Raw genomic sequence first — 26305 nt, forward strand, 5'->3', positions numbered from 1 at the left:
CTACTGCCACCATCCACCGCCCACATTGCCACAACCACTGCACCAACCACAACGACCTCTAGTGCCAACCACACACCACAACCACCCACCACACCTCCGCCACCACCACCACTGACCTCAGCCACCACCACCCACTACCCACCACCACCACCACCCATATCACACACCCAATCTAGGCCTGGGAGTTTGATCAATAGTTGGTACCATATTTGTATATAAATCAGAGTTACGTTTATTAGCGGAAGTCTTATAAAAACATAAGGATCGATAATATAAATATTTACATTACAAAATACAAGACGAAAGTCTCGATTTGTTTTACTTATTTATAAGTTTACAAAACCACCATGTTTTAATATTTACACAAAATTATCCGAGCCATCGGATACTTGAGCTTCTTCGTCTTTCAAGCTCTAATCTTCATTGCCTGCAAAATGTTAAATAAAATACGTCAGCAACGAATGCTGGTGAATATGCTAACGCTAAAAATTTTTTCTTTACTTAATTACCCCTTGAGACCACGTAAGCCTCGGACCATCTTGGCTTAGGAATAATCAAGTTAAACAAACATTATAAACTCGAGTCTCTACACTAGGTCACCTCAGCAAGACACCACAGCGTCTCGACATAACTTAGGTACCATAAATATACACAAGGTCATTCTCACTCGAACATACTTTGGTTCGGCCGATCGTGGCTGGAGGTCGTGACCAGGCGTGGTGCGATGTGCCCACCGCATACCACATATGTAAGGATCCAAAACAAACGTATACCACAGCCTGAGGGCTAGGCTCATACTCTTATTTACAATGTTTTTAGAGACACGTAGCCTCATGTAAAGTTTTACACATAACACGTTTGATTTGTTTAAAAACAAGTTTGTAAATGTGGGGGAGTATTCACCTTTTGATAGGGATCGGTTTCCAACACCGTCCGTGAGTTCTCCTCTTGCTATCTCGCACCTATAGTACGAGTATAACTTTTGTTAGTCGGATGCACGATCCGGCTTAAGACCTTTAGTCTTATTTATCTCGATGAACCTTTTAGTTCATAATCTCTTTTTACTTTAAAACCTTTAGTTTTAATAGTAATTTATAAACCTTTAGTTTATTTATAAAACCCGACGTTTCTTCTTCTTTAAGAAACGTATTCTTTTCTTTATTATTTAAGTATACTCGTTATACTTAAATAATATATTTCATAACAAAGAATAATCTTATATATATATATATATATATATATATATATATATATATATATATATATCTATTTATATATATATTTTATCTTTTCTTTTCTTTATTTTCTGTGTTATATCATTCTTTGATTATCGAGAATAATTTCAACTTAGGGTATTAAGCCCTTTCAATATTTTATTATTATTTTGGTCGGCATTATGCCTACCTTTCTTGGCTTAATATTTCCTTCTCACTTGGGCAGCACTTCGACTCTATCCTTCTTATCAACACATGCTTGATCAATCTTTGACACGCTTATAGAGGCACCAACACTCTTGGCACGCACTTCGAGGTAATTTTCGGGATATCGGGACAGCACCTCCTTCTTTTTTGTGATATCGTCGGGGAAAGGCACATACTACGAGGTTTCGAGGCACGGTTTTTGAGGTAGATTGATGGCATGTATTTCGAGGTAGTGAGAGAGAGTAGGGAGAGAGTAATTGTGTGTGTTTTTGGTGTGGGAACAACTGAACCCGTGGCCCTCTATTTATAACCAAATTTTGGACCTTATCGCAATACGCGATAGGTTCCTTGGCAGGCCTATCGCGTATCGCGATATAGGCCTGCTGTGTCAGACTGTAGACCTGCCACGTGTTGAGGCTCCGAGTCCACGTGGCGACACGTGGAGAACGTGCCGCCACGTGGTGACACGTGGCGGCAGGCGTTGCCACCGTGTGCCCCGTGGCACACGTGTCATAATGTGTTAGTCACTCCATCGCAATACGCGATGGAGGTCTTTCTTGACCCTATCGCGTAGCGCGATGGGTCAAGAAGACAGATTTTTCTTTTAAGCCCTTGGAGTTTGGATTTTGGTAGAATCGGTCCCTTGAATTTGAAACTTGACATTTTTTGCCCGAAATTTACGTGATGTTACATCCTCCCCACCTTGAAATAAATCTCGTCCTCAAGATTGCTTACGAGAATAAGTTGGGGTATTTCTTTCTCATTTCGGACTCGAGTTCCTAAGTATACTCGGGTCCTCGTCGGGAATCCCATTTCACTTTCACGATTTTCAAAGTTCGTCTTTTAAGTTTCTTTATTTTCGAATCTTCAATTTGAATTGGTCTTTCAATGAATTTTAAGTTCTCGTTAATTTCAACATCTTTTAATGGCATCGAAAGAGATTCGTCGGCTAAACACTTATGTAGATTCGAAACATGGAATACGTCCTGTATCCCTTGCATTTCTTCGGGTAGTCGCAAACGGTATGCGACGGTACCTCGAAGGGTCCAACGAATCGAGGACTTAGTTTGCCTTTCTTGCCGAAGCGGACTATGCCTTTCCATGGCGAGACTTTCAATAACACTTTTTCACCGATATTGAACTCTAACGGCTTACGACGGATATCGACATAACTCTTTTGGCGATCACGTGCCGTCTTAAGTCGTTCACGGATTTGAATTACTTTGTCGATGGTTTCTTGGACTATTTCGGGTTCAGATAATTGACTATCTCCGGTTTCAGACCAGCACACGGGCGTTCTACACTTTCGACCATACAATACCTCGAATGGTGCGGTTAGAATACTCGTGTGATAACTATTGTTATACGAAAATTCCATTAGAGGTAAGTGGTCGTCCCAACTTCCTCCTAAGTCTATCACACATGCGCGGAGCATATCTTCCAATGTTTGGATTGTCCTTTCGCTTTGCCCATCGGTTTGTGGATGATAGGCAGTGCTAAGGTTTAGCTTTGTGCCGAGTGCTTTTTGGAAGCTTTTCCAAAAGTGAGACGTAAAACGACTGTCTCTATCGGAGATTATAGATAGCGGTACTCCATGCAAAGCAACGATGTTGTTTACATAAATACGCGTTAATCTATCCATTGAGTATGACTCGTTAATAGATATCAAATGTGCGGACTTAGTTAGACGATCCACAATCACCCATATTGCATTGTGTTGTCGAGGCATTTTCGGGAGTTTGGTAATAAAATCCATAGTAATCAAGTCCCACTTCGATACGGGAAGTTCAGGTTGTTGAAGCAGTCCAGAAGGCTTTTGGTGTTCAGCCTTGACCTTTAAACAAGTAAGACATTTCGCAAAATGCGAAGCAACATCCTTTTTCATTCCGTTCCACCAATAATTCGCTTTAAGATTTTGGTACAGTTTGTCGCTTCCGGGATGCAACGTATATTTGGACTTATGGGCTTCGTTTAAGATTTTCTCACGCAATCCTCCAACGATTGGTATCCAAATTCTATTTCCGAGTCTAAGGATACCATCGTCACCTTTGACTAGCGAGTCAATGGTGCCGTTTCGCTTTTCGTCGGAGATTTGGTTTTCATTGATCGCTTGAGTTTGCGCGGATTTGATTTGATCAATAAGATCGATTTGAAGTTCTAGCCTTAATGCTCGGACTCTTTTTGGATTTTCATGCTCTTTACGACTTAAGGCATCAGCCACAACGTTGGCTTTACCTTCATGATAAAAAATATCGCAGTCATAGTCGTTTAGAGTTTCCATCCAGCGTCTTTGGCGCATATTAAGTTCTTTTTGATCAAAAATGTGTTTTAAACTCTTGTGATTAGTGTACACGATAAATCTTACTCCATAGAGATAGTGCCTCCAAATCTTAAGTGCAAAGATTATAGCGCCTAATTCTAGATCGTGAGTTGTATAGTTCTTTTCGTGTACCTTGAGTTAACGAGAGGCGTAAGCTATAACTTTCTTGCGTTGAATCAACACACATCCCAAGCCAGAATGTGATGCATCGCAAAAGACCACGAAGTATTCAATCCCTTCTGGAAAAGCCAGTATAGGAGCTTGGGTAAGCTTTTGTTTAAGTATATCAAACGCCTCTTGTTGCTTTGTTCCCCATTCATATTTGATGTTTTTACGAGTTAGAGAAGTTAAGCAAACAACGATTCGAGAGAAGTTTTCAATGAACCTTCGATAGTAACCAGCCAATCCTAAGAAACTTCGAATCTCGGTTGGCGATTTTGGAATCTCCCACTTAGATATAGCTTCAATCTTAGCAGGATCTACTTGAATTCCGTTAACATTAATGACGTGACCAAGAAATTGCACTTCGTGCAACTAGAACTCGCATTTCGAGAACTTAGCGTACAACCTCTCGGTCCTAAGAATTTCAAGTAAGGTTCGAAGATGATTTTCATGATCGTCCTTAGATTTAGAGTAAATAAGTATGTCGTCGATGAAAACGATCACAAATTTATCTAAGTAAGGCTTACAGATACGGTTCATCATATCCATAAACGCGGCTGGCGCATTAGTGAGTCCGAATGGCATAACGGTGAACTCATAATGGCCATACCTCATTCGGAAGGCGGTTTTAGGAATGTCTTCGGTTTGATCTTTAAGTTGGTGATAGCCGGAACGAAGATCGATTTTTGAAAAATAGCTAGCACCTTGGAGTTGATCGAATAGGTCATCGATACGCAGAAGTGGATATCGATTCTTGATTGTAACTTTGTTGAGAGCTCGGTAGTCGATGCACATCCGCATGGATCCATCCTTCTTCTTGACAAATAGTATTGGTGCTCCCCATGGTATTGAACTAGGTCTTATGAAACCTTTCTAAAGAAGTTCGTCTAATTGTTTCTTTAGTTCTTTCATCTCGGTTGGCGCGAGGCGATATGGAGCTTTGGAGATCGGAGCAGTACCGGGAATAAAATCGATTCTAAACTCTACATCACGATCGGGAGGAATGCCGGGCAATTCGTCGGGAAAGACATCGGCATATTCAGAAACAACGGGAACATCTTTGAGTTCTTTGGGTTTTGATTCCTTGGTGACGTAGGCCATGAATGCTAAGCATCCTTGATTTAAACATCTGTTAGCCCTTATCATAGAGATTAAGCTAACTTGGTCAGCGTCTTTATCCCCTTCAATTCGTATGGTATGTTTATCAGGCGCTTGGAGTTCAACGGTCTTGCTGTTGCAAAGGATACGAGCATGGTTGTCGGATAACCAATCCATACCCAATACAACATCAAAACCAGCAAGAGTCATAGGTAACAATTGAATAGGCAAAACATAACCGGCTAACAAGATTTTTCCGTTTTCTTAAGCTTCGGAGATTTTAACAATGTCGCCATTAGCGGTTTCGACGCTTAGAGTTTTATTAAGTTTAATTAAAGGTTCGTTTAATAGACTACAAAATTTATAATCTATAAAACTTAAATTGGCTCCTGAATCAAACAAGACTCTAGCATAGGCGTTGTTAATAAGGAACGTACTGGTAATAGTTTCCGGTGTGTCGGCCGCTTTCTTGGTATCCAAGACGCGGGCTTATTTTTGGGGCATTCAAAGCTAAGATGTCCCATTTCCTTTAATAGTAATTTATAAACATTTAGTTTATTTATAAAACCCGACGTTTCTTCTTCTTTAAGAAACGTATTCTTTTCTTTATTATTTAAGTATACTCGTTATACTTAAATAATATATTTCATAACAAAGAATAATCTTACATATATATATATATATTTATATATATATTTTATCTTTTCTTTTCTTTATTTTCTTGTTATATCTTTATTTGATTATCGAGAATAATTTCGACTTAGGGTATTAAGCCCTTTCAATATTTTATTATTATTTTGGTGGGGCACTATGCCTACCTTTCTTGGCTTAATATTTCCTTCTCACTTGGGATGCACTTCGACTATATCCTTCTTATCAACACAAGCTTGATCAATCTTTGACACGCTTATCGAGGCACCAACACTCTTGGCACGTACTTCGAGGTAATGGTCGGGATATCGGGACAGCACCTCCTTCTTGTTTGTGATATCGTCGGGTAAAGGCACGTACTACGAGGTTTCGGGGCACGGTTTTTAAGGTAGATTGATGGCACGTATTTCGAGGTAGTGAGAGAGAGTAGTGAGAGAGTAATTGTGTGTGTTTTTGGTGTGGGAACAACTGAACCCGTGGCCCTCTATTTATAACCAAATTTTGGACCTTATCGCGATACACGATAGGTTCCTTGGCAGGCCTATCGCGTATCGCGATATAGGCCTGCTGTGTCAGATTGTAGACCTGCCACGTGTTGACATGTGGCAGGCGCCGAGTCCACGTGGCGACACGTGGCGAACGTGCTGCCACGTGGTGACACGTGGCGGCAGGCATTGCCACCGTGTGCCGCGTGGCACACGTGTCACAATGTGTCAGTCACTCCATCGCGATACGCGATGGAGGTCTTTCTTGACCCTATCGCGTAGCGCGATGGGTTAAGAAGACAGATTTTTCTTTTAAGCCCTTAGAGTTTGGATTTTGGCAGAATTGGTCCCTTGACTTTGAAACATGACATTTTTTGTCCGAAATTTACGTGATATTACAACCCACCACCACACATCCGCCACCACAACCACCACACGTCCGCCACCGTCCACCACCATCATGACCACCTGAACCCACCACCACCCACTAATATTATATATATATATATACTGTACAATAATACCTAACCGTACGATTAAAATTTAAAAGCACCGCCTCAGCTTCTTTTAAAAGGGTCAAGTAATTACCCCCTAACAGCGATAATTATTCCCAAACTTCAACTTTGAAGCACAACCTCATAAGTCAATATTTCTTAAAACCGTCGACGTTTCATTTCTACTGTGAAGCACAAGGTCGAAGCACAAGGTCGAAGCACAAGCACAAGCACAAGCACAACCACAAGCATAAGGAGAAAATGAAGAACTCTAACTCATCTACTTCTGGAACGGAACCAAAGACGAAGCACAAGCACGATAGGTCTCAGAATAAGGATGGAACAAGTGTTAATTTATGAATTTTTAGCGTTTTAGGTTTAATTATTCTTAAAATGTAACCGCTGTGAATTTAAACATCAGTAATTGAGTTTTGCAAAGAATTTGTTTAAATCATCTTATGTAAAGCTACCATCATGTATTAAAGCGTTTTATAAGCGTGTTGTTGTTGTAATACATGTCTTTGTTTTTTAAAAATCTATGTGTAATATTAAAGCATGTTATAAGCATATGCTAAGCGTGTTATGGCTTTGGTATGAGAATTATCAATGTGATGTTTGATAAGCATTTTCTGTTTACTTGTGATTCATTTTGTTATCCCCTACCCCCATGTTTTATTGTATGCATGTGATTCAGTTGTCGGAAAAAACAAGACTGATAAAGCTAAGCATCTAAACGAGAAGAGAGATGAAAATACAGATAAAGGAAGACTAAAAAAGTTGCTCCAGTGGTGAAAAAGGTGAAAACAAAACATGTTGTGGAAGCAGACTCTGATTCATATCTTGAAACAAAAATTGACAGGTTGTTGTCAAAGCGGAAAGAGGTGGAACACAACACCTCTGACCCGGACTTTCAGCGTCCGAAAAAGAAAGCCATTAAAGCAAAGAAGCCAGCCGAGAGGACATCAAGAAAACCTTTTTTTGAATTTGTAGACAAAAAATTGAAGAATAGGTGTGCACCTTATAATATTGTTGATGCAGTGAAGGAAATGACCCCTGCCCAAAGAACTTGTGTAAAAGAAATGGGTTTTGGGTCAATGTTAAGACTTCAAGTAACCCAAACTCCAACAACTTTGGGATATTGGTTGCTCATGAACTATAAAAACTGTTTAAATGAATTGAACATTGGGAGTGGTGTTATTAAGATAACACCACAAAAAGTACATGAAGTGTTGGGGATGCCAATGGGTAAGATTCCTGGTTTAGACAAGAGTAGACCAAGATTAGGGAAGACGTTACTACAGATTTGTTCAAAAATCAATTCCTAACTCCAAGAATAAGTATAAAACATGTGAGAGAGAAACTGGTCGCGGATCAAGGAGTTGGTGAACTATTTAAGATTAATTTCCTTGTGTTGTTCAAAACCTGTATAGGATTTATGACAAAATCAACAACAGTCAATCAACGGTTCATCACCGCAATTGATAAAACCTCGGATATTCCAAATATGGACTGGTGTAGCTATGTTATTGAAAACTTGAAAATGACAAAGGAGGACTGGAGAGATATCAACGATCAATACAACGGTCCGATCAACTTTCTTGTGATGCTTTACACGCATGAATACCAGATAAAATATGGTCCATTTGGGACTCCCGTCACAATGCCTGCAGTCAACTACTTAACAACAACTACTCTTAATAAGATGGAAAAATACTTGCATAATAATGGTCCTCCCTTAGAAGAAGATGATGGAAATGATGAAGATGAGTTATATGTTACAGTTGGTGTTGTAGATGCTACTGAGGTTGCTGCTGCTACTGCTGTGACATTTAGTGTTGACGGGAAGGGGATTGATGCGGCTGCTGCTGCTCTGCTGCTGTGACTGTTAGTGCTGCCGGGAAGGGACTTGATGGGACTGTTGATGCAGCTGTTGCTGATACTGCTGTTGTGATAGTTAGTGATGCCGGGAAGGGACTTGATGAGGCTGCTGCTGCTGATGTGACAGTTAGTGCTGTCGGGAAGGGACTTGATGAAGCTGCTGCTGCTACTGCTCCTGTGACAGTTAGTGCTGTCGGGAAGGTGCTTGATGAGACTGCATGTGGTGGTATATATGGTGATACATCTGCCGGTAAGCCTGGAGTTGAAGAAAACACTGCAGCTGAGGAAAAACAAGAACATGGTGAGAAACTGGTTATTTTCTTATAAAAAACTCTCATATCTCTTATTTCTATATGTATTTCATGTAATGCAACGTTTATATAACAACATTATATATAATCAAAAACAGATGGTCAAAGTGCATCTGAAACAGATAATGTCGATCAAACAGCTAAACAAGATTTGGATGATTATGTAAGCGTTTATTCACCTTTAAGTTTGCAAATGTCATTGGGAACACACACCCAGGAGCTGGTTGACTATTATTTAACTCTATTACAGCTGGCTGGGATAAATTAAAATTGTTTATGAATTAACAATAACTATATTTTCTTTTTACAGTCTTGGAATAAGGCAATGGATAAAAAGTTGAAGAAATTTGATAAAATTTGCTCAGAGATCAACGAGTTGGTCCGTCAAGGAAAGGATAGACATCCATCAAATCACAATATCTTTGCTAGATGTTGTGAATGGGAAAATAGATTCACTAATAATGTGGTCCCTAAAACACAAGAAACTGACACCATAAAATGCTTATCACTCTTTAATTTAGGTGAGAAAAAATTTATATAATATTCTTTCAAGTTTCTCTTTCCCATTTCAAAACTATTTTTTTTAAGTTGAAAGATCCCAATACTTATACAGCTGCAGCAATAGATTCAGTTGATTCAGATATTGGTGTTGGTGGTCCAGTGGCTGCTCAAAAAGGTATTTAGGCTAAATTAATTATAAGTAAAATTAAAACGCTCATAAAACGTTTATGTTGTTATTTTAAACTTATTACATATGTGTGATGCAGTTGATTCAGATGTTGGTGTTGGTGGTCAATTGGCTGCTCAAAAAGGTATTTGGGCTAAATTAATTATAAGTATAATTAAAACGCTCATAAAACGCTTATGCTGTTATTTAAACTTATTACATCTGTGTGATGATGTTGATTCAGATGTTGGTGTTGGTGGTCCAGTGGCTGCTCAAAAAGGTATTTTGACTAAATTAATTATGTCTATAATTAAAACGCTCATAAAACGTTTATGCTGTTATTTTAAACTTATTACATCTGTGTGATGCAGTTGATCCAGTGGCTACTCAAAAAGGTATATGTACCAGCTTAATTATAATCACAGTTAAAAACGCTCATAAAACGCTTAGGCTGTTATTTTGAACATATTACATCTTTGGCTGTCGTAAAAAGTAATGCGAGTGATGTAGATCAAGAAAACAATGTCTCATGCGCAGATATTGATAAAGTTGTTAATACAGTGGTTAAGTGGGCTAAAGAAGGTATTTAATTATAAATAAAAAAACAAAAGGGGTTGAAGGTATTTAATTATAGTTACAATTATTTTCAGTCAAATTTAAAATGAGTTGTTTTATGTTTAACAGTTGACACCGGATTGTCAACAAATGATAACCTCATTACACTGAAATCTCCATATCTTCTGAGAGAGGTTGACGTATCCACTAGTGTCACAGAAGATGAAGAAATAATTTTAGAGTATATATTTTTTTGTCTTGAAGACATTTGGGAGGAGGTCTACAAGTCCACTCACACAGAATCGTTCAAGTAATCTTTGAAAGCTACTGTCCTGGCATTTATCTAACCACCAATGCAATTGATGCATTCATTGAACTAATGAACTATGAAGAAAAGAAAAAATCTGTATCATCACCGTTCAGATTCTTTGCTTCAAGCACTGAGCTGGTACAAATTAATCTACTTTCTTTGTACTATTATAAAACGCTCAATAAACGCTTTAATCATCTGCATTTTAATTATTATAAAGACAAGTGACCATTATGTTGAGTCAAAGGGTTACACAGAGAAAGAAAGACTGGATGTGTTTTCAGACAACCTCGAAAAACAAATGGCAATTTTTGGAATCAAATCACTCAAGGAGGTTGCTATAGTGTTCGTGCCAATTCTACTACATGATCATTTCTTTGTGGTTACCTTCAATCTTCAAACATGAGTGATAGAATTACTTGAAAACAATGTAAATCAAGATATACCAGCTGATGCAAAGTTTAAAAGCTTAGAAGACAAATCAAAAGCAATTAGAGAGAATTTTGAAGAAAGATACGGAAAGACTCCTGATATACTGGTAACCATATATACCTTTAACCCAAAAAATATACATACATGTTATAAAATTTGTCAAAATACTTAAATTGCTTTCTATTTTGTTTAGAGAAACTTCTTTTGCATGTATCTTAGTTAGGGGTGTCCGCGGTCCGGTTTTTATGGTTTTTAGGTCAAACCGTAACCAAACCATTAGTAACGGTTTTTGATCTTCAAAAACCAAAACCGAACCGTTGAAAATTAAAACCGAACCAAACCGTTACTAACGGTTTGGTTCCAGTTTGGTTTCACGGTTTAGGCTTATTAGTCTTTGCTATATGAAAATCACTTGCCAAATAACTGTCATAACATTACATCTATCTATTTATTTGAATCAAACAACTAGGAAAACAATAGTAGTCTAATGACTAGTTTCTAAGTCTTGAAGTAACTGCAATGTATAAGGAATAAAAACTCAGTAAAGATTAAACCTATGAAATATACACATGAAAAGCTAAAATGATATTGTCAAATTTTATCCTAGTACATTCCAAATAAACTACTAGCCTTAGATTTATTTTAGTTAAACCCATTATAAACACAAACAAATGAATATAAAACATATATAATAACCTAAAATATATATTGTCAAATCTAACGGTCCGGTCCTGTTTTATACGGCCGGTCCCGGTATAAACTGTATACCAAACCGTTTATTACGGTTTAAAAATTCTAAAACCAACCGATCGAAAGTTAAACAAAAAAACCGATCGCGAAACCAAACTGATGTCCGGTTTGGCCGGTTTCACGTTTTGAAACCAAACCATGAACACCCCTAATCTTAATACAATCAAACACCCCATTGCTCAGCAAATCCAAATAGCAACAATCAATAGAGCGAAGATGGGATGGAGAACAAAAAATAATGGAATAGATTGTGGTATTTTTGCTATGAGACACATGGAGAAATATGATGGGAAGAGACCATGGGGTGTAATTTTTGCAAGGAAGGTCGTAAACAACAAAAACAGCTAAAAAGGTTGAGGTCAAAGTATTTGTGTAAAATCCTCCTCTCGGATGTAAACCAACACAGAAATACTCTTATCAAGAAAGCACAGGTATTCCATGAAAATAACAACACTTTTTTAACCAGAGAAGAGTTGATTGCTGAACTTAAGAAAAGGCAACAACAAACTTGAATGATTTCAAAACTGATTGCTATGTACTTTAAGATACTTGTTAGATGCTATGATATGGACTTATGGAGATCACTAGTCTTCTGTTGCCACTTTGTAATGTAAGTTAATAGTTACATGTTGAATCAATGTTTTAACACAAACATAAAAATTTTATTATTACCAAAACACACATATAAACACACCATCACAATCATACAAATTATATTATTACTAATCTCTGAGTGACATAAGAAACTTCAACTTCAATTCCATTGAGCAATTCAGTTCAAGAATTTCCTTGCCCAAAAGTTTTAACCAGTCAAGCTCTCTCTGTCCTACATCAACCATAAACAAAACAACAAAATCTCAGATAGTACTAGCTGGCATTCGAGTAAGAAATTTTGCAATGACATCCCTGGCGTCCAAGTTGTTGCTAGTCTTTACAATTCTTCAGTAAGAGTTTCCCGACAAGCTTTATCTTCCTCGATTTGATCCTCAATTTGCCTCCTGAGGACATCCTTGTAGGATGTGGATGATGACGAGCAATCCATTATTAACTAAAAAATAATAATTTAAAATTATGTAGGTATATGAGTTTATAAATGTGATGTAGGTATATATAACAAAAAGGCTCACAGACCAAACAGTTAGTATGTAAGCAAAATTATTAAACGCTTTTAGTACGCTCACAAATTAAAAAGGAAAAGACACTTTTAAAGTATACTCACGGACTAATAGTAACTTTGTAATTAAAAAACAAAAGGGTGTCCCACGCTTGGGAAACACTCACACTTGTCTCATGTGTTTTTTTAACTAGAGGTTAATTACAATTATATCACCTGTTAAAATTGGGAAAAATATTTCTATATTATACACTTGTCAAAATTATTTGAGAAATTAATTACATTTATACATACTCACCTGTCAAAAATCTTGGAAAATTATTTATGTAATGATAGCATACATTAAAGTTAATTAAAATAAAAAAAAACTATATCTCACGCTTGTAGTACGCTTTAAATAAGTTATATCTTACTAGATAGGCTAAAAATCAAACTTAACTACATTATATTACTGTCTCAACTACCGAAAATTAAATTTTACGTCTATATATTGCAACATCTATTTTGTTATTCACTCACACTAGACATTTCAAAAAAATAATAAAAATGTATTCTTGTGAAAAAACCGTGTAGAACATGGTGAAAACAAGAATATATCTTGAAAAAGAGAAAGACGACACTTTGTTGAAGACAATCGAAGAGATTAGGGCTAGACTCACATTTGAAAAATCAAAGACCCTCGACTCATGTAAACTCATGTTGATGGAACCAGACACTAAGTTTAAGGCAAAGGTTGTTGATTATCTGAAACAAAAGTCTGCATGCTACGACTCAGTATGTGGGACTCTGGTTGACACCGTAACTACGGTGTCAACCAACATGAGTTTTAACGAGCTGGGGTTGGAGATCGTGGATAATGAGGAGTGATGGTGATGTTAACTTTGCTCGTCTTGGTTTTTTTGTAATGTATTGTAATGGAACTTTTTGTATGGCATCTTTTGATTAATGGTAAATATGGATTATCTTAAAATGCTTTCTTAACATGTTTTATGGATCATCTAATGGCTATCTCTTTCTTTGTTAAAAACGCTTGTGATACGCTTATTAAATTGTAAACAACACTTTGTTAAATCTAAAAATAAAACAAAAAACACATTGTAAATGATTAGGTTAAAATATGTTATATATTTGTTGAAACGAGTCTATTACGCTTGTAACACGCTAATGTACAAAAACATATATAAATATCCTAATACGCTAGTAACACGCTTATCCCTTTTAATTTATATTAAAAACTATGGCAATAATCTATTGTTTCTTAATTAAAAGGGAGGCAAAACTCAAAAACCTCCAAATTGGCTCCAAATATTCAAAAACTCCAAATTATTTAAGACTCCAAAAATCAAATTACACTCTAAATTATTAAAAAACTTTTCCACTCCACAAATCAAACGACACTGAAGGCTACTCCAGAAAAAACAATGGAAGATGAAGCTTATAGATGAAAAAATCGAAGAAGAACATGTTTTATACTCCGATGAGGAAGCCAACGACGACAACGCTCAATCAGACGACACTAAAGGCTACTCCAGCGAGGAAGCCAACAACGACGATGCTCAAGGAGACGATGATATACCGACGATGGCTATCGAATACATCAATAGTTTGGCTACTACGAAAAAACCTACAAGAGGGTTGACGAGGTTACCTAAGCTACGTATCGATTATGCAAACTCTGGTGGTGTCAGACTGGTAGTGGAGTTTGATAATCTGGGTAGGTTCACTGGCCAAACTAGATCAAAGTTTGCAAGTTTTTTAGGGGATGTTGTAAGGGAAATGGTTGGCTTGAGATATTTAAGTTGGAGGGAGGTCACAAAGGAACTTAGAGATAAATTGTGGGAACAAATAACGATTATTCTTTATATTTATTTGTGCATTTTATGTTGTTTGATGCAGAAATATTTTGAGAAGTAATTTACCTTTACTGTATTATATTATGCAGAAATATTTTGAGATTGAGGCGTGCCACAGGCCTTCTGTGATGAATCGGCTCGAACACCTTCTTCGGAATTTCCGAAGAAAAATGTATGCCAAATACATTATGCCGAAAATCGGTAAACCTCTGAAGCTGAAAGCGATACCCAAGGGACACAGGACGATGATCAGGCAAGAAGACTAGGATCGCTTCGTTGAGTACACACTATCAGAGAAGTTTCATGTATAAATCCTCTACACTATCAGAGAAGTTTCAGGTATAAATCCTCTACATTTAAAATATAATTAAATGTGTGGTTGAAGAAACACTTGGCTTCAACAAAGGGAGCTCGAGCAAACAATGTTTTTGATCATCACATGGGACGAGGGGTTTATACCTACCTTCGAGAGAAACTGGTAATCACCTCACTCTCTAGTTCAATGATTTGTTGGTTATGTGTCTAATGCATGACCGTTAGCTGCTTTCTCTTGAATATCTTACAAGGTCAAAAACAAGGAACTTGCACCGGATGAGATCCCCAGCCGTGCATTAATGTGGATGAAATCAAGGAAGGACAAAGATGGTGCATACAAGAATGCTGTTGTCGAAGACGTGGCAACCAAATTAGTATGTTTTAGTATTAAACTATTTAAATCATGTTAAAGTTAATTCATTGCCACACACAGCCTTATATTGGTGTCAAACAAACTTGAGTCTGTCTAACTTGTCTCAACACTTGATGTGGATACATAAGCGTGTTACAAGAGTAATATACTTTGATTCTTGTACATAACCGTGTTACTAGCGTATTAGAATATTTATATATGTTTTTGTACATAAGCGTGTTACAAGCGTAATAGACTCGTTTGAACAAATATATAACATATTTTAACCTAATCGTTTACAAAGTGTTTATTTACTTACAGTAGTTAATGAAATCTGACGTTTTATGCTTGTATGGAATCTGCATTTGACATTTGTTTTCTTGCAGGTTCATCATGAGGAGCAGATCACCTCGGGAGCCCTGACACTTGAACCGTGCATAGATGACGTCACCATAGTGCTTGGCAAAGAGAAATGTGGGTTTTTAAAAGGGATTGGGTACGGATTGACAGCAAGTAAATATTGGGGTGTGAGTCGGGTAAAAGGCTCGTTTAAGGAACGGATTGCCCAACTTGAGTATGAGGCGGTGCAGAGAGATGAAGTGGTGAACAATTTGACGTCTCTACTTGATTCCACGAATGATATGCTAGCAAGCCGTGAGAAGGAACAGTTAGCATTTGAGGACAGGTTTAGACTGCTCGAAGGAATGTTGCCGCAAATGTCGGCAAGTCAAGTAAGTGATGTATGTTACATATAATCATATTGATTAGTACATTCAACATACATAATTGGCACTGTTTTTGTCATAATTCGTAGGTAAATCCTGTTCCTAATCAAGTTGGTTCTAACCAAAGTACTAGTGTTGTGGGGCAAAATAAAATACCAGCACCAGTAAGTATCTGACAGTTTCTTTATTTATTACAACTTTCCATGTGATTTTTCATTTTCCATAACCTAATAAATTGATTTGTTGGCCAGTTCTGTGGGAAACATCTTTACCTCAGGTGAGGCTGTGCAACAAGAATCCGCTCCTCAGGTAAGCATTGACAATTTGATTGATTTTTTAATAATTAACTTTCCATGTGAGTGTGCTGATTTTGCATAAGTTAATTGTAGGCCAAGTCTGTGGATAAAATAGTTGTCCAAACGGTACTCGCTCCCCAGATCGCAACATCAGTAAGTATTTGACAATTTCGGTACTTTTTATAATTCGTTTCCAATGTGAGTGTGCTCATTTTTTATTACCAAATTGCAGGCCAAGTCCGTGGATAAAAATGTTGACCAAACGGTAGTCGATCCCCATAGCACGACATCAGTAAGTATTTGGCAATTTCAGTTTTTATATTTTATAACCTAATAAGTCTAACAATTCCAATTTCTTTTATATTACCAATGAAGCCTGTAGAGAACAATGTTGACCAAACATCAACACAACTACACCACACTCTGGATAGTAACGGCTCGAAAAAACCAACAGTACTTGATAGTTTCATATTTTTTGTTCCGAGTTTTCCCTTTAATTGTTGATTTATTTCCATCCATAAGCTGATTCATTGAACGGTTTTTAGGTAAAACGGAGAAGCCGTAAAAGAAAAGTTGATGTATCTACGGATGAAGCTTCCCCACCTCCTGAAATAAAGGTATGTACTGCGCGAAACATTGTTAATTTCCCACCAACATGGCATATCCATGGGTATGTACTTATATATTGACTTCAACTAAGCCATATTAATTTCTCATGCTTGTTTATAGGTGTATGACTGTCGTTTGTGTTTGAATGACAAGCGTAACAAGGTGGCACATGGTAGAGTTCATTGGTCACTAGTTCCACAACAGTTGCATGAAAAAGCAATCTCGGAGGGTTTCTATAAAGTTAGTATTGATGAAGCCATAAAGGAACAAGAAATTATTCCTTGTGAGGCAGGTGAAATTATGACTGTTGATGACGCAATTGGTACTTTTGTTGCTTGGCCAGAACACCTAGTCTTATGTGACCAGGAGGTTTATTCCCTTTTAACTTTAAACCTATACAAAAACTTAACCGAACAAATATCTATGTTCATTTTCATTTATTTTAAAAATGAACCCTTGTATTCGTTTATGTTCGTTTGTTTATAATCTAAACTAACATAATTGAACAAAGATAAACGAACATAAACGAATGTACGCTCAAGAACATAAATGAACTAACGGAACATGTGTTCATGTTCGTTTGTTTAATTAAACGAAAACAAATTTTGTGTTCGTGTTCGTTCGTTTATTAAATAAACGAACTTCCCGCCGAACAGTTCAACCAACGTTCGGTTCTTTTGCAGGCCTACTATTTTGTTATATTCAATTACAAAATATCACAAGAGATCATATCTTTTGTGAAAAGGAGGTTTGTTCCTATTTTGTTCTATTCAATTACAAAATATGACATTAATTATACATATTTGTTTTTCATATTTTGTTGTTCCTGCTACCACCATTCCTATCCTTAAAAGAACCAGACAGAGCTGGCAAGAAGCCAAAGGCAAAGTATACAACAATAGACAGGGTGACCAAACAGAAGACAAGGAGCAGTGCCAAGAAAACTGACGCCTTAGCTAGTATATAGGTAGTCGTTATTTTGTATTTTGTAAGATATTTTGCATATATCTTACAAAAAGATGTATACATTTGCTTAAGTGAATATTGTTGTTAATATAATTGGTTTCTAATTTTGTTTTGTCATGCTTGCTTACAGCTGTTTTATATTACTGCACAAAAAATAATAATAATTATATATTGCCTAATTACACTCTATTTGGCCACATAGAACACATTAAATAGGTGTGGCCAAAAGTAAGACAATAGCCACATCTCAAATTACAAAAATTAGAGTCTATAAATGACCATTAGCCACAACAAAAACATTGTTGTGTGACGAAAGGGTAGAAAAGTTGATGGAGATAACAAATTATTTGTGGCTAAAAGTGTGACACAGCCACACCGAAAACTCATGATTTTTATATATCACCATTACCCACACCATGCTTGCTTCGTTTTTTGTGTGTGTGACAGAATCATATAAAACGTCATATAAAAAATCATCAAGTCTGACCAAATGGCATAAAATAACCACACTAGCCATTGGCCACACTTTCATCACTTGGTTTTTGTTTGTGTGGCGGAACGAGATCAAACTTCATTGGAAAAATCACTATGTGTGATCAAAAGTATGATAATAGCCACACTTTATATTACAAAAGCACTATGTGTGACAAACGGCAAGACAATGACCACACCACAAACTACAAAAGCGTGTTTGAGTGGCCAATTCACATTTTTAGCCATATTAACAATAACCTCCAGTGTCTATATGATATGATTGGCCACACAATACATCACTATGTGTGACGAAAAGTTTGACAATAGCCACACTTTAAATTAGGAAAAGCATTATGTGTAACAAACGGTAAGACAGTGGCCACACCACAAACTACAAAAGAGTGTTTGACTGACAAGTTCACATTTTAATTACATTAACAATAACCTCCAGTGTCTATATGATATGATTAGCCACACAATACCTCACTATGTGTGACGAAAATTTTGACAATAGCCACACTTTAAATTACGAAAAGCATTATGTGTGACAAACGATAAGACAATAGCCTCATTATAATCTACAAAGGAGTGTTTGTGTGGCAAGTAAACATTTTTAACCACTTTTAATGTAATATCCAGTGTCTATATGATATAATTAGCCACACTATTATTAAATTTAAGTGGTCATTGATTTGCTATATCCACACCGTATAGATCACAATGCACGCTTAACACAACCCTATTGCCCACATTATTATAAAATTCATGTGGCTGAAACATGAATTCATGTGGCTCTATACGTGCAATGGTCACTCATAGTAAATAGTCAGGTGGCCATTTTCTACCGTTTAGCCACACTTATTGGAGAGGCTTCTTGATGGCCAGCAACTAATGCTGGTACGCTTTAGCCACACTTATAACCACATAAGGCCACTAAAAACTGTGTGTGGCCATATGATACCTACAATGTCGCGACCTTTGGTCACACATGACTTGAACTAGACGTGTGTGGCTAAAGGCCTACGGGCACACTTTTTTCGTGTGACCAAAGGTCAATTTTCACGTAGTGTGTTTACGACGTGAATACGTACAATTTTTCTTATTGACATGAATACGCTCAACTTTTTTATAGCATGAATATGATTAAACTTTTTTACGAGGTGAATATATCTACCTTTTTACAAAGTATTTACTCTTCAAAAATATGGATATTATCAATCTTTAAAGAGTTAGAAAAGAGTTTACATGAGTGTTGGTTCAAATCTTCTAAAACGTTTTGTTTCAATGCAGTAGTTAAACACTCAGACTAAAATACACATGTATCTGGATCCTTACATATATGACCTGTAGTGGACACACTACAAACATACTGACCATGGGGCACGTGATTGTCCCTGCGGCTCGTAACCTTCCTTTAAGTGGTTTGTGCATATGTTTAGTTTCGATGAGATTGAGACCCACTGTTGAACGCTATTGTGTTGTGCCATAACTAGTTATGAAAACCTTTTATCTAGTCAACGTTATTCACCATCATAATAACTGACATATTTTTAAAAGTATTTTTAGGTAATCGGGTATAAGGTATGAAGGTGGATATGATCGGTAGAGATAGAAGATCCCTAGGCATAGAATACAGCTGATGACTCAGCTAATTTTGTAAACGAAGCATTTGTAAACTTGTTTTAAAAGCAAAAAAAAATGTAAATGATAAAGGGTATTTAATTCCCTATGTTATGAAAGTAAACATTTTATTTAAACATTTTCCGCTACATAACCAAATTTTGATAAATTGGCATAACCGATATCAACTATTGGTCATACAGCTAGGATTCTGAAACCAGATGTGACATTTTATCACTATTATCATATTATTATTATATTATAATCATTATCGTTTTGTATATTATAATATAACTATTATTATATTATCAATATTATTGTTATTTTAAATTTGACGAGTTAGTATTTTATAACTCACAAGTATGATTCAACATTTTTATTTGTTTTTATTCGGTTTAATAATATCGCTGCAACGCCCAAATAATAGAAACATTTATTTTGAATATTCATATTATTATTAACTTTGTTTATTAATAATAATAATAATAATAATAATAATAATAAAGTGAAGAATCATTCTATATTTCTATTTTTACATGGTAATCAACATGACAATGAAATTATAATGATCCATTTAATCCCTTTAAATTCTATTACTACGTCAATTTTATTCTCTTATTCATTTCATTACCTTATACCAAACAGGTCATATATTTATTTGGGTTATATTTAACAATGTAATATGTTTTCGTCATTATTTTTTAACCCAGTCCATTTTAACCAAACCATTTTAATCAACCAAGTTTATACCTCTTTTTAAAAAATTTCTTTTATTCATCTTGCTTTCAATATATCTTAAATATATATAAACGAAAATTCCCTAAATTCTCTTAAGCCACCATATTGCTTAATTTGTAAATGAAGACTTCTCATGCACTTGACCCGAATTTATGAGTATGGGTCTCACCAAACCCAGATAGTCCATTAACTTAATGGGTTATAAGATTTCATTATATTAAAAATTAAAGAAATCAAATATTTGATATAATCCTATAAAATAGGGATATACTAAAAAAAATTATTATTTATAATTAAGAAAAAATTTTATAGTAATAAAAAAACGGGTCATGGGTATCACCAAACCCAGATAACTTTTAAACCGGGTTATAACATCTCATTTATTTGTGAAATTCTTTCCTCATCAAATTATAAGTATATTATCAACAACCTTACAATATCAAAATGAAAATCCTAAAAAATATATAAAAATTCGAAACGAACAACCCCATAATACGGGGGATAAAAGCTAAAATATATATAAACGAAACTTCTAAAACTTTTCTGTTTGCTCTCCATCTTCTTTCAAGCCACCAAATTGCTTTATTTGTAAATGAATGTCATTTGATCCGAATTTACGGGTATGAGTCTCATCAAACTCATATAGCCCTTAAACGACTTATAACATCTCATTAAATTAAAAATAAATTTTACTAAATATCTGATATGAAAATCTTATAAATTATGGTTATACTAAAAACTGATTTTTGATTTTTTTATAAAAAGATATTTTTTACAATTAAGAAACTAATTTTATAGTAAAAATATAAGCGGGTCATGGGTCTCACCAAACTAAAGATAGCTAACGGGTTATAAAATCTCATTTATTTGTGAACCTTTTTCATTATCAAACCCTAAGAATATCATTAATTAACTTTCTTACAATAAACAAAACTAAAATTCAAAATAATATATAAATGTTATAAACAAAAAATGTAAAACAACCCCTATTATACTGTGACAATCGTCAATTTCAGGTTAACTCCGTTAACTCAACTCCGTCAATTCAAACTTAAGATCACTAAATCTATAACGCACACTTCATTTCATTTAAACTAGGGTTTAAATGACGCTTAACACTTACTACATGTGTAGTCTTTCGGGAATTGCACCGAAACGCAAACGAGTTGACGCAGACGATTGATGAATAAACGAAAAACGTCAAAACAGTAATTATGTGATAATTATGTGTTAGACTTATGTGTTATGTGATAACATGGTTATAAACGCTAACTCAAGATGTAAACAAGTTAGTTAAGGCTAGGAAAAGTAATACTTAGAAGTGGAGGGGCCAAAGTGTAACATAGACTATTATAAATAAACCTAATAACCAAACCCTAACTATTATTTTCTTTTCCTCAACAATCCCGATCGGTCTCTCTCTCCCTTGGCTTCACACGGCTGCCGTCACCTCTAATCACACATACAACCCTCAAATCAAGTGTTTGATTGAAGAACTAGGTGCTAGGAAGGGATAATTGATCATCCTTTACATCCTTGTTACTTGATTTTGATGTTTGTTGGGTTAATTACAAACCCTAGTGAGCCGATTTCATGTGTATGTAGGAAGTTAACATGATTGTTGTTGAATGAATGATGATTGATAACTAGTATTGATCTTGTTGCATGTTGATTGTTGTGTCTTTGATTTGAGTTCAAACACAAACCCTAATCAAGTATGTAATATGTAATTGATGTGCATGGATGGTGTTTATGGAGTTTAGAGGATCATATGAATGCATGATAGTTCATAGGTTGTTAATATGTTGAGTTTGGATGCAAACAGTTTCTGGACAGAATGTGTATATGATGTTTAAGTGACTGTAACGAAGTGTAAACATGAAAATTTGTTGAGATTGTTGGTACTACAGTAAACTAGGTTGAGTCTAGTTTCTAAAGAATATAAACTTGAAATTTTTGGACAAGTAGAAGTTAACTTTTATGAATTTACAAAAACATTGTGCAAAGCTGAGCTGTTAGACCTGCTGTTAGGTTGTGTTGTAAATGTTATATCTCATGAACTACGAGACCAATTGGGTTGGTTTCACTTCTGGAAGTTGACTTATTGAGTTAGGAACCTAACCCAAGTGGTTTTGCATTTATTGGATTTTTCGTTTAACGGGAATTGCAAATAACATTCTGTTGCGCATGAACTTGACTGTTATGAGTTTGCTGTAATGATTTGATAATTGTGAGAAACCTATGTGGAATAAAAATATAATTAAATATGTTCTGGAAACCTAGGACATATGTGCTTCTGTGATGATTTTTGGTAAATTAATTGAGATGCTATGATCGGTTAAATAGTACAATCTTTCTAGTAGGATTTCTGTCTCGGTGAAACTAGCTGCTGAGTTGTGTAAAGATGCACGAAACATGATACTTGCTATATAATTGTTATGTTTTGACCAAAATACCCTTGCGGGGGAATAATTGCTAATTGATTGCCATGATTTGACCAAATTGACCTCATGGGGAATAATGGCTAGTTAATTGTTATTTGTTGACCAAAATGCCCTTACGGGGAATAATTGCTAGTAATGTACGTTATGAATACATGGCACGTATATGATTGCTTACACATGTAATGTGTCACAAAAACACTTGTTAAAGTCACACACGATTCACGAACGAAGCACGAAACATGTTATGTGCATAGGTATTATGTGCCGGGTCTAGAGACTCGATAATATTCCGACACTTAGAAAAATCTCTTTGTTGTTTTAGAACGTTAGAGAGAGTTTTTCGGTGACGCGCATCTTGGTGATTTAATTTGAGAAATTATTCGCAAACAGTGAGTTTCACTTTCCCCTCTTTAAACTGTTTTCAAACGCTTTTCACTTGGGGGAGATAACATACTCGACAACGCATTTAAGATTTTGTTATAAATTATATATCACTTGTAAAGGCTAAGTGGCAAACGAAATATTTGAAGTCCTACAAATCGAACCGGTTAATATTTAGAATAGCGAGTCACTGTTGAGTAGTACTACTGGGTTTGACAAACCCCACCCAACGCTAAACTCGATTGGAGGTCGAGCGGGTGTAATTTTGGCTAACACGTACCATGGTCTGGAGGACCTGGTGACAAGGCAATTAATAAACGAGTCAGCTTCGGTGTCGAACACTTAGTAATACTTGTTGTATAGACTAGCTACCTATCGATATATAATTTGACATAACACTATCTGGTAACGCAAAACGCTGTAACGCTGTAACGCAAAACGATTAACGCAAAACGTTGTAACGCTAAACGCAAACGCTAAACGATTTATTTTTATATAACTTGTGAACTCACCAACCTTGTGTTGACGCTTTTAGTATGTTATTCTCAGGTAGCCGAGGCGGGCGCGCGGTTTAGGAACATGCATTGCTTGATAAACTTTTAACTATGCAAAATTACTTTTAACTGTTATCCTTGGTTTTAAATCGTCCTGCGTGACGTAACGTTGTTTCTATGGTTTTACGCTTCCGCACTTATTTTCATTTAAACGTTTTTATGGTTTGATTATAACTGATGATTCCGATCCTGTTAGTTCACACCCTCTGACGGTAAAACTCCGTTAGTGGATTTTGAGGGTGTTCCAGATTGGTATCAGATCCATTGGTTATATCGAACTAGAAGCTGCATGCATACTAGACTATAACCGCGACGAACCATTAGTTATAATGATACGCACTGCATAGGTTTGTGTAGTCTTGTAATCCTATCTCTTTACCTCTTTCACTCATACGCGCGCGCATATACGGCTTACCTGTAGGAATGTCGACGCCACCCTCATCATCATCCGATTCGATGACGCATGCTCACGGGAAGGAACCGCAGTTACCTACCGCCTCACCACCCCGAGTAGTCCCGGAACTCGAAGCTCCCGCACCGAAGAGGTACCGCCTATCCGGAGGCATTTACGAAAACGACATTTGCTGGGAATGGTACCCTAACATGATCAGACGTATGGTCTATCGCGAACAAGTTCCCCCGTTACCTCACCCGAACCACCCTGCTTATCCCAACACCCTACCACCCATAACCGAACCTGTAGAGCGAGTTCTCGCAGCTGTCGTTTCTTGTTTGGAGCATGATGTGGGTTACATGCTATACGAGAGCAAACGTTTCCGGACTGTTGAAGGACGGAACCGAGACTAAGGAGGAGATTGCCCGCATGGCAGCGGCAATGAAAGAAATGCAAGAGGCCAGTGATCAACAGATGAAGGTTATGATGAAGATGCAAGCCGAGATGATAGACTTGCAAGAGCAACTCCAAGAAGCAAGGACCCGAACTGAGATAGCGTTAGAGCGTTGCGATGTCTTACAAATGCAACTTGCTCAGAACGCAGCCGAACCTGAGGCAGAGCCTGAGGCCGAGCCTGAGGCAGAGCCTGAGGCAGAGCCTGAAGTGGAACCTGAAGAAGACCCCGAAGAGGAGCCTGAGGAGGATCCCGAGGAAGATCCCGAGGAGGAACCCGAAGAAGAACCGGCTGAGGAAGAGGCACACTCAGAGGTGTCCTCAGACGATGACATCTAGTGATGATGACACTTAGATGGAGGGGTTGTCTCCATCCGAACTATTATTTTTCTATGATTTTAAGGATTGATTGGAAATACTTTGTAGCGAATACAATGGCTTTAATCATGAATTTTTTATTTAGATTAATATGTGGTTGTGATGTGATGTTGTTTCTTATTTCTTTCTTACCTATCTTTTTATTACATGTATGGTGTGTTGTATATGAAAGAAAAATTCATGTTTAACATTTTATACTGTGATTCTAGGAAATGGCTGGAAGAAACGCTGGACGAGGACGTGGTAACATCAGCTTGACTGCAGCTGAACTCCAAACTCTGCTGAACGACCATGCGGCGGCCGCTCTAGCCGCACACGTTCAGAACCAAACTGGAGGTCCAAGTGGAACGTGTACCTTCAAGAACTACCTTGACTGCAAGCCCAGTACGTTTAAGGGCACTGAGGGAGCTATAGGCTTCCTGCGTTGGGCTGAGAAGGCCGAGTCGGCCTTTGAGATGTGTAATTGTCCCCCTGCCAGTAGGGTCAAATTCGCTGCTGGAACACTTGAGGATTCCGCCCTCACTTGGTGGAATTCGAACGTCCAGATCCTTGGATTGGAACTGGCTAACGCGATGAACTGGGAGGAGTTCAAAAACATGATGCGAGAGGAGTATTGTCCGAGAGAAGAGATTTCAAAGTTGGAGTCGGAGTTTTGGTCACTGAAGATGGTGGGTTCGGAAATCGAAGCCTACACTACTCGTTCTCACGAGTTGGCTGTGATGTGTCCGCGGATGGTGGATCCGCCGAGCAAGAGGATCGAAATGTACATTGATGGGTTAGCACCGCAGATTCAGGGCATGGTGACGTCTTCCAGACCAGCCACGATACAACAAGCGATCCGTTTAGCTCACAAACTGACGGATCAGGCTGTGACCCAAGGTGCGTTACCACCTAGGGGTTCGACCACTAAAGCCCGTGACAACCCGAGTAACGACAACAACAGCAACCCGAGCAGCGGGAAGAGGAAGTTTGACAACACCAGATTTTCATCCTCGAACCTCCCACCGCAACAACACTACCGTAAGCCCGAATCCACTCGGAGCTTTAACACTCAGAATCACGACAACAACAACAACGGTAGCGGGCAGGTTTCGAGCGGATATGC

At 37.0% G+C, this 26305-nt stretch overlaps 1 protein-coding gene across 2 annotated transcripts in view; it reads left to right on the plus strand.

Annotated features, from left to right (window-relative positions):
- LOC143631663 (uncharacterized) overlaps window positions 1–10196 on the plus strand; it is a 251885-nt gene extending 241689 nt beyond the window's left edge. Inside the window, exons 2-3 of one of the 2 annotated variants that reach the window (XM_077100354.1) lie at window positions 9452–9496; window positions 9883–10196. The gene's annotated coding sequence lies outside the window, so the exon portion shown is untranslated. Of the gene's footprint in view, window positions 1–9451; window positions 9497–9715; window positions 9768–9882 lie in introns of those variants that run through there. The other variant, XR_013153401.1, reaches the window with a different exon arrangement.
- Window positions 10197–26305: the final 16109 nt, after the last annotated feature.

This window comes from Bidens hawaiensis, unplaced genomic scaffold, assembly GCF_021521415.1.
Source record: "Bidens hawaiensis isolate Kalapana, Puna unplaced genomic scaffold, B.hawaiensis_p1.1 tig00006190_1, whole genome shotgun sequence".
NCBI classification, from domain to species: Eukaryota; Viridiplantae; Streptophyta; class Magnoliopsida; order Asterales; family Asteraceae; genus Bidens; species Bidens hawaiensis.